This window comes from Solanum pennellii, chromosome 10 (genome assembly GCF_001406875.1).
Source record: "Solanum pennellii chromosome 10, SPENNV200".
Classification (NCBI taxonomy): Eukaryota; Viridiplantae; Streptophyta; class Magnoliopsida; order Solanales; family Solanaceae; genus Solanum; species Solanum pennellii.
The window spans coordinates 75,216,048-75,226,807 of record NC_028646.1 but is presented as its reverse complement, the minus strand read 5'-3'; positions in this window follow the sequence as shown (position 1 = coordinate 75,226,807).

The window sequence follows — 10,760 nt, the reverse complement described above, 5'->3', positions numbered from 1 at the left end:
GGGGGTGGGGGTGGGAGGTGGGGGGATGAAGTAATGGTAAGAGTATTAACTACAACACAAACATTGATTATCACCTTCTCTTGTTGCATCTTTCTTGATTAACACCTTTTAGTGGAGAAGTGTTGCAACTACCAATTGAGTACTTGGAACTTAGAGAAGATGAAAATGAGGATTTGTCACAAGGCAAAACTTGAGAAAATTGATGCAACTCAATTCTGGAGCTTAATATTGAGAGTGTTTTGGAAAAACAAGTCATAATTTTCCCCACCAAATCCTCAGCCAACATTATATTAATGTTATGTTTCTTCATCAAATATTTTAGCTCATTTGTGAATTTCTTACCACAATTCAACTCTTTTATTAATCTTCTCATATCATCTACTGAGGAATTAATTATATCCATACTTGAAGTATTACAAATGCACTATATGTGTATATATATAGCAAGAAGTCAACTAGTGTGAGAGCCTCNCCCCCAAATTAATAGTCAGCTTAAGTTGAACAATTACGTTAGGAGCGGAGTAAGGTAGGGTCAAAGGGCTTATTCGATATTTCTTTGGTAAAAACTTGTATATTATAATGTTTATACACGATAAAAAAATATTTTTCATGTATATATATTGTAGATGTTGAGCTGTCTTTAGTTTTATCCTATGTATACTTCTTCATACTTAATTTGAACTAATTCAATTAAATAAAAATTCTGATTTTATCACTATATTTCATCGATATAAAAGTAAGATAAAAAGCTTACTATACAATTTAACTACCCTTAGTTATTATTTTAAAAAAATAGTTACTTCATGACCAATGACCAAATAAAAAAAATTAAAGTGGCCATGTTATGGTTAATTAAGGAGCGTTAAGAAAATGTAAAAGCACACATAATTAGTGACGTTTGTAATGTGTTGTCATCCTAATATCGTCATCCACGTGCCAAAGAATTAATTTTATTAAAGGCATAATATTATATTGGACCATAAACTTGGTTTTAAATTTTAACTTTGATCTTCAATTTTCATAATGCACAAATAGACACTTTAACTATCCAACTTTTAAATAAATTAATACATGAGTTCTACATGGCACAATACACGTAGGACAAAAAATGACATGTAGGATTACATACTGTGTGTCTATTTATTCAACTTTATACAAGTTTAAGTGTCTATTTGTGCATATCCAAATATGAAGGGCATAAATGTAATTTTAAGCCAATTTAAATGGCACATTTATGTATTATGTCTTTATTAAATGTTAGTTAGTTGCTGTTTAATTTTTTTTCAAATGTCGATAATTTTTTTTTCTACTAATTAATAATGGTTTAGTCATAAGTGCAAGTTGTTGGGGTTGGGATATTTTAATCTCATTAACGAACATTTTGGTGGACATATTTGGATAGGTTATAGTCGTATATAAATAACTTTCAGTGTTCACACATGAAAATTAATGTCAAAATTATGTTGACTTTATTATATTAAGCTTTTGGCATGGTTGAGTTAAAAGAAATTAAGTTGATCATCAAATTATCATAAGTGTTTACACATGCATATTAAGGCAAAGCGCTTATCTTTTTTAGTGAGTAAGTTTTGGATGGGATATTATTGAGACAAATTTTAATTTTATGAGTTGTAAATTGTAGAATAATATAATTTCAAATGCTAATGATCGTGTTCTAAATATACATATGAATATTTTGATTATTCTTTAACAAATCAATAACTCAGTTTTTACCTATGTTGAGAATGTAATTTATTGATGTCCAGTGAAGAGGTGCGAGAGATTGATAATAATTGATCTATGTAGAGGTAGATCGAGAAAGACTCAGAAAGAGGTGATTATATATGGTATGTCACATTTTTAATCACCGAAAACGTAATTCTAAATAGAAAAGCATGAAGGTCAAGGTGATAGTCGAACGACTTCCCTCTTTTCGGTGGAAAAGTGTGGTTATAGTATTTTATTATTATTCTATTACTATTTTCTTCTTCAAATTGCATTTTTTTTTTTATTTAGCTTATATCTTTACTATTTTGTTCTTAATATTTCTTGTCCTATAGTATTTTCATGAGAAAATGACATAAATAGTCCATTAACTATAAGAGTATGTCTAAAATAGATCTTAATTATACTTTTCTCAAATTTTTTGGTCTCTTGACTATACATTTATCGATTTTACTTCCTCAACTATACGTTTATCGATTTTAGTCCTTTAAGTAATAGGAAACTTATTTATGTTTGGTCTTCATCCATTTTTAATACAATAACTTAGGCTTATATCAACAGAATTCGATCACGTCTCGAGAAATTAAATCTTTTAGCCATTTTTTAGTTGTTTCTCTCTTTCCGCTACTATTACTTCTAATTACTCTTATGCAAAGAACCATAACTTCAACAATTCAAAATAAAATTACGAGAAAAGAAAATATAAGTCACAATGTTATTCAACGGATGATAAAATAAAGCATATTATTGCTACTAATGATTTTGAGTATACTAAATGTTATTATAAATAGAAAAATAAATTAATACCGGTGAAATTCAAAATTATACTCCAAGGACTCTATTAAAGGAAATTTGTTAAATTATCAGAAGTTAAAATTTATAAAATGATAGATTTGTAACTTTTTTTTTGTTTTTTTCTTAAATAGATTGTTTCGTTTAAGTAAATGTAAGCTATTTTATTTTAAAAAATGGACAAAGATTAAACCCTGATAAATTTTTGAATACTTAAAGAACCAAATTGGTAAGTGTATACTTGAGGACCAAAGCTGAAAATTGGTAAGTGTATACTTAGGGACCAAAGTTGATAAGTTTTTGAATATAAACTAAATTCGATAAAAGTATAGTTAAGGGACCAATCAAAACTTATTCCAATAATTAAAGACAATTTATGACATATTCTCTATTGTCATATAGTTTTTATTTTTATATTTATATTTATTAAAATCTACTTTGAAAACGCTTTTTTTTAGCCAAAGATTCATCAAAATCAGTCTTTCTATTTTACACAATGTTGGAATGTATGTGTCCACTTACTTACATGGGACTAGGTCCTCACCACAGTTATATTTAATAAATAAACAACAAATGCAAGAAATAAAGATGACAGTCACTTTACGTGGAAACCTCCTTGGTCATGGGAGAAAAATCACGACCTGTTCTCAACTAGACTTTTCAAAATCACTTTCACTAATCTTCAACAAGCAAAAGTAAAAGTCGGTTACAAAACATGAGATTAACCTACTAATCAATAACATGAGAAATTTGATAGGTCCTTTTCCACTATATGTCCCCGTGGAGAGAGATATCCGCATTTCCTCAAACATATATAAATCATGAATTCTTCACAATAGCTTAAATATTCGAGAAGATAATTATAAAATTTTGTGAACTGAACGACACAGATAAGATATATCCGTCCAGCAAGAGTAAGCGAATAATTTAAACAATTATTATTGGTCTACCATATTGATGATATGAGTCAATTTTATGCCTTTATCTATTGATTTTAAAATGAGTGGTTTTCAACACTTTGGATATCAAAAACACAACAAACAATAAAAGACACATTTTTTTTTTGTTTCATTGAAAACACTAATTTAGTTGCATTAATGGTGATATGTTACTAGTAATACCATTTTCCTACTAGTAATATTTTTACCTATGGAGAGAGCCTTGACATCTTTTCTGTTAACATTGCTACCCTTGTTGCTTCAATATGTTATGCCTTGTTCAGCCACGACTGTTTCGACGGATTCATCGACTCTTCTATCTCTAAAATCTCAAATTAGTTCCGACCCCCTTTCATTACTTGGATGAAAGTTGGTCTCTCAATATTTCTGTTTGTGATTGGATAGGATTAACCTGTGACTATCGTTACCAGCGAGTGAAGTCTTTGAATCTTTCCAACATGACTCTTACAAGTGCACTATATGTGTGTGTATATATATATAGCAAGAAGTCAACAAGTGTGAGAGCCTCATGCCCCCCCACCCCCAAATTAATAGTCAGCTTAAGTTGAACAATTGCATTAGGAGCGGAGTAAGATAGGGTCAAAGAATGTTTCTTTGATAAAAACTTGTATAATATAAAGTTTATACATGCTTAAAAAAAAAAAATATTTATGTATATATATAGAGTAGATGTTGAGCTTTCTTTAGCTACTTCTTCATACTTAATTTGGAATAATTCAGCTAAATGAAAATTCTAATTTTGTCACTACATTTCATCGATATAAAAATAAAATAAATTAAAAGCTTACTATACAATTTAACTACCCTTTATTATTATTTTTTTAAAAAAAAAGTTACTTCATGACCAATGACCAAATAAAAATAATTAAAGTGGCCATGTTATGGTTAATTAAGGAGCGTTAAGAAAATGTAAAAGCACACATAATCAGTGACGTTTGTAATGTGTTGTCATCCTAATATCGTCATCCACGTGCCAAAGAATTAATTTTATTAAACGTTAGTTAGTTGCTGTTTAATATTTTTTTTCTACTAATTAATAATGGTTTAGTCAAAAGTGCAAGTTGTTGGGGTTGGGATATTTTAATCTCATTAACGAACATTTTGGTGGACATATTTGGATAGGTTATAGTCGTATATAAATAACTTTCAGTGTTCACACATGAAAATTAATGTCAAAATTATGTTGACTTTATTATATTAAGCTTTTGGCATGGTTGAGTTAAAAGAAGTTAAGTTGATCATCAATTATCATAAGTGTTTACACATGCATATTAAGTCGGTTACAAAACATGAGATTAACCTACTAATTTCTACACTAAGTAATACTTCATATCACTTAGCTGAGCATGAGCGAATACAACACTGCTCTCTATATTAATCCCACTTGATTAATATATAGACTAGAAGTAAAGACCTAAGTTACCCGTAACTCAGCCTTACAATGATTCACCCGAGTCTGAAACATTTCTATCACAGCTGAAACGAATCCTACAATCTAAGAACGATTACAAGAAGACAACATACAACAAACACAAAAAGCAATAAATTACTTTGCACGGTTTTCTTGTTGTTCTTGAAGCTCGAAATTCTCTCCTTTTGAATGAATGAATGATATTGTTGTTTGATCTTTGATATATATAAAATGAAAGATTATTATCTATCAGAATAACTACCTAGACATTCCTGATTGGTGAAGTACTCTGAGCTTCACCAACCTTCCTGACGCAGACAGCTTTTACAGCTATCCAGTACTTCTGACAACTTGAACTAGTTCCATTCTCTGCAGAGGATCAGGTCCATGCAGTTGTGAGGAGATTATCAAAACATCATGAAGCACAGAGTCGTGTCACACAAAAATAAAAATAAAATTTATGTATACTTTATTTTTTCAAACCCCATTTATTAAATCAGAGTGAAACATTGTAATAGTACTAAATTTGAACCATTTGATAAAAAAATTAGGGGGACAATTTGGCAAAGTACACACCTTTAAGTGACGACGCATAAGTAATATGGGAATCGTTTAGTTCATTAAAATATGGGTTTGTGTACTTATAAATAATCATAGTCAAGGGCGAATTTAGGGAATCGCGAGACAAGTATTGAAAGCACTTTTAAAATTAACTCAAATTATTAGTTTCGTTCTCGAATTATTGACATTTTAAAAAAACCTCTCTATTTGATTAACTAAATTTAGATACACCGCAGTTATGTTTGATGACATATCAAGTGGTCTCAAACTCTTGTAAAAACATGTGACTCTTAATAAAAAGATGAGAGAAGTGTTCAATACCTCCCTCAACTTGGCGAGGATTTAGGAGTGTATTCCATTCATGTTACAAGATCGGGGTATATTTAAGTTCAGTTTGTCAAATAAAGAATATTTTTAAGATTGTCAATAATTTAAAAATAAAACTAATAATTTATGTCAAGTTTAAGAATATTTTCAATACTCTTCTCTTATATATAAAGTATTTTTTTTTTTAAAAAGTAATTGAATCACTTGAATATAATTCTAACTTTTGACCCATTTCCATATATCATATATCAAAGGTTTGAGCTGGTGAAAAACTATTATTGTACAAGTTATCATGTGAGTTGTGACATTAGCTTACAATAAAATTTATATATATATATATATATATATGGATTAGTGAAAATTCGATTAAAAGTAGTCATACAAAAGCTATTAAGTTTGAAATTTGGATAAGAAAGTTGATAAATAGGATTAGAAAAAGCTAAGATATTTTTTTAGGAGAATAATACATGGGATTCATCAACACCATGAGAAAAACAAAGTTTAATAAGTGGAAGGATAGTAATTTCCAATACCTTAAATATAAATATATTTTTGATTCAATAGATAGAAGAGAAAAGCTAATTTAATCCGATAAGTGAAAGAAAATAACAAATTCAAATCAATATATAAAAAAAGACTTTATAAAATTATTTCCAATACGTTTTAAGAATCTGGTGTTTTTACTCTTATAAAAGGGAAAAGAGTCTGAAAAATACTTTAACTTTGTCGAAATTGTTGTTACGATACCAAACTTTATGGAAAACCTTTTACCTCCGAACTATTTAATAGTGTATTTCAAAGGTATATATGTGGCAACGTGGACACATTACTATTTATAATTATGAAATACTTTTTAATTCCACGTGGGCATATATATACATTTAAAATACACTATTAAGTAGTGCAAGGGGTAAAAACTCATTTTCAAAATTTGATACATAACAACAATTTCGATCAAACTTTGAATATATTTCAAACATTTTCCCCCTTATAAACTACACTATGAAACCACTTAAATTTTCCCATTATTTAGACCTAAAGCAGTGTCTAGATTAGTCTGTGAACACACCAAAGGCTCTCTGATTAATATGCAAACATTCCACTTTGATTCAACATTAGGAGGGTGGCTTACCTCTAGAAAATTAGGAAAATTACATCTAATAATCTTAGAACTACATGGTCTCGAACTTTTGACTCTAATGTGAATTATAAACAAACTTATAAGGTTTAAAAAATAGTTATTATATAGTAAAAGTCGTTCAATTTTAGAATTAAAAGTTGAAAATCTGACTCTGAAAAATAGATCAAAACTTTGGCTCTCATTCAACTTAGCACTTTCTACTTCAACCATCAATATATCATATTATCCATAAGAATTGACAAAAGAGAGAATGAAATGAAATGGAATCGTTTACATAAGTAATCTAGGAATATAAAATATTAGCTAGTATTCTTTTATCTTGACAAATATTAAACATAATAAGTGATCAAGAGACATTTAATTAAATCAATCAAGAATGTTTCCCTCATTACCTTTATTTTTGGGGAGTTTCTCTTTAGTTTCTCTTTAAAAATGGGATAGGGAGGGACTAAGATGGTGTAACTCATTTCAAATATTCATAATTATTATGATAAAAGGAAGAAATCAATAAATATGTGAATTCAAGATATTTGTTAACCAGAACAAAGATTAATAATATATTTTGAGAAAGAAATTAACAGTACAAGAGAGAGAAAACGTAAAATATGTAAAAAAAGTAATTTTTTGACTCGTTGCATATGAATATATTTTCATTTGAGTATTGATTGAAGTCAGTGAATCCAAGTAGATAAGACAAGGGTAAGGAAGGGTTCCAGGAACTGACCCCAAGCCTTGTGAAAGATAATGCAAGGATCTAAGGAAGGAGTACACGGTTCATAAGCTCATCCTTGAATATGGACAACATACCTCTTTTCTTTTAACTGTTGCAGTATTCACCGTTATTCTCTATTGGCTGATAAAGGATATTCTCCACATCAAGATTTGATCCCTTAAGATCTCAAAGATAATTGTTGTAATCTAGAATATCTTTTTCTTCTTTTTAGTAGAATATATGATTTAATAGAATTCCAAATTTCATGGGATCTAGATGATTCTGTTCTAGAATCTCTCATGTATATAAAGTTTTGTATATATGACATAGAAAGATATGAATAAAATTATTCAACTATCTTATTCCACATGGTATCATAGCTTTACGCTTATTCCTTACTAATTTTATTCATCTTGTCTTGAAACCATTCGAGAACCATGCCAGAAAAAGTGACTGTTGCTGCAACTATTCCAGTCTCTCGAACTGTTTCTGGAACTGTAGAGATAACTCTACAGTTTCATCTGGTGATATGCAAAACATTCACATCTCTTATCGACTGAATGGAAAAATTACCTGAAATGGGCTCGAACCCTTCGTACCTTTTTAAAGGGTAAATGGCAAATATGATCCATCTAAAGAAGACCCCACGTTTGATGCATGGGATGAACACGATGCAATTGTGATGTCTTGGTTATGAAACTCTATGCTTTCAAAAATCAGCGATAGCGTTGTGTTTTTTAGCACCGCTGAGAAAATTTGGGATGCAGTGAAGGAGACGTACTCTAAAATACATGATGCTGCCAAAATTTATGAAATAAAAACAAAACTTTCTGCAGCAAAACAGGGAGTTCGACCTGTCACTGAATTTTCTAACTTTTTACATGGGTTATGGCAAGAAATGGATCATTATCAATGCATTCAAATGAGTTGTAAACATGATGCTGTAATTATGAAAAGATTTATTGAAAGAAAAAGGATTTATGATTTTCTTGCAGGAACTAAATGCATAATTTGATTTTGTAAGAGTTCAAATCTTAGAAAAAAGAAGATCTTCCATCATTGAATGAGACAATTACCATATTATGACAGAAGAAGGACGGAGGAGTGTTATGCTTGAAAAAGGAACAAGTTCAAAAGAATCTGAAGTTTCACAATTGAAGAGTACCATCAATCCCACATGTTCAAACAAACCGCCATTCAACAGGGACAATCTTTATTGTACCTGTTGCAAAAAATATCGGCATACCCAAAGAGATGCTAGAAACTCAATGGTAGACCTCCAAACAGAAACAATAGTGGTGGAAAGTAGGCACATTTAACAAGTAACCCTCAGGCTGATAAAACAAATCCACACTCAACTTCAGCAGGTAGTTGTTTATTGGCCTTAATAGGTATTTCTTGTTCTTTTGTTATTAATGTCTTAGACAAACTTTCTCCAATATGGGTGATTGATTCCGGAGCAACTGATCACATGACCAGTTCCTGTCATCTCTTCATATAATATTCTCCTTCTCCTAGCTATAAAAAGATAACTATAGTTGATGGTTCAGTTATTACTGTAGCTAGACAAGGAGACATACCACTGGAAAAATCCTTGATACTTAAATATGTCTTTCATGTTCCAAAGTTATATGCAAATATTATTTCTATCCAGAAACTCCCTAAAGATTTCAAATGCCAAGTAATTTTTTCCCCTTCATTGCTTATTTCAGGAACAGAACACGAAAAAAATGATTGGGCGTGCTAGTGAGAAAGACGGTCTTTATTGTCTGGATGTTAACAACGGTGGAGATACAACTATGAATTCCTTATCTAGTTCATTCTTGTCTGAATTTGTTATGTTCAATAAAGAAAAAGTATGGGTTTATCATCGTCAGTTAGGTTATTCTTCCTTTTATGTAATCAAAATGATGTTTCCATCTTTGTTCAAAGATTTGATTGTTGAGTCTTTTCATTGTAATGATTGTGAAATTGCAAAATATCAATGGGTTTTCTATCTTATTAGTCACAAAAGAAATCAAACTCCATTTTCTCTTATTCATAGTGGTATTTTGGGACCCTTTCCCATTCCTAATATTTTTGGTGCTAGATGGTTTGTGTCGTTCATTAATGATTGTACAAGAGTAACGTGGATCTATTTGCTAAAGCAAAATTCAGATGTTAGTCGAATTCTTCCCACCTTTTTAATCTTATCAAAACCCAATATGGTGTGCCTATTAAAATATTTCGATCTGATAATGTCAAAGACTACTTCAATGAAACCCTCTCTATTTTCTTCCAAAAGAGGAAATTATTTATGAATCCTCATGTGTCAATACTCCTCAACAAAATAGGGTAGCATAGAGAAGAAATAGTCTGTTACTTGACATGACTAGATCACTATTGTTTCAAAAAAGGGTGCCAAAACGGTATTGGGGGGAAGTTGTCCTAACTGTTGCACATCTTAGTAACAGAATGCCATTTGATACTCTTAGGAATTTCTTTTCGAATTTTGAAATTTCCAATAAATTTGTTCCTAGATTCTTCGGGAGTGTTGCCTATATTCATATTCATTCTCAAAATAGAGACAAATTAGACCCACGTGCTATTAAGTGTGTTTTCATATGATATTCTCCGACTCAAAAAGGTTAAAAGTCTTATCAACCATCATCGAATAAATTCTTTGTTTCAGCTGATGTTACATTTGATGAGAGTGGATCCTTTTTTGGTCATTCTTACTATCAGGGGAGTCATTGAAGGGAGGGGGACCTCTAGACTTGTCACTATTTGATTTTCCTATTTCTGGTCGTGCCAAATCCTTGTTTGAGTCATCATTTCTTCAATCAACTGAGGCTCTAAATTCAAATGAACTCATTGAGTCTCCTAATCTGGATATAAATAATGAAATTCTAGAAAATAATCTACCATTGCAGGTTTATTCCAGAAGAAAGAGGCTAACTGATCAAACTACATAACTGCAATCATCTCCTAAGGTTATTGCTCCTAGTACCCATCATGCACCTGGTGAACCATCAGAAACACCAAACCAAGCTGATCATGAAGAACCTAGCCAACCTAATGATCTTGACCTTCCCATTGCCCTCAGAAAAGGAACAAAATTTGAACACAACACCCTTCGAGCCTTTTCATGAC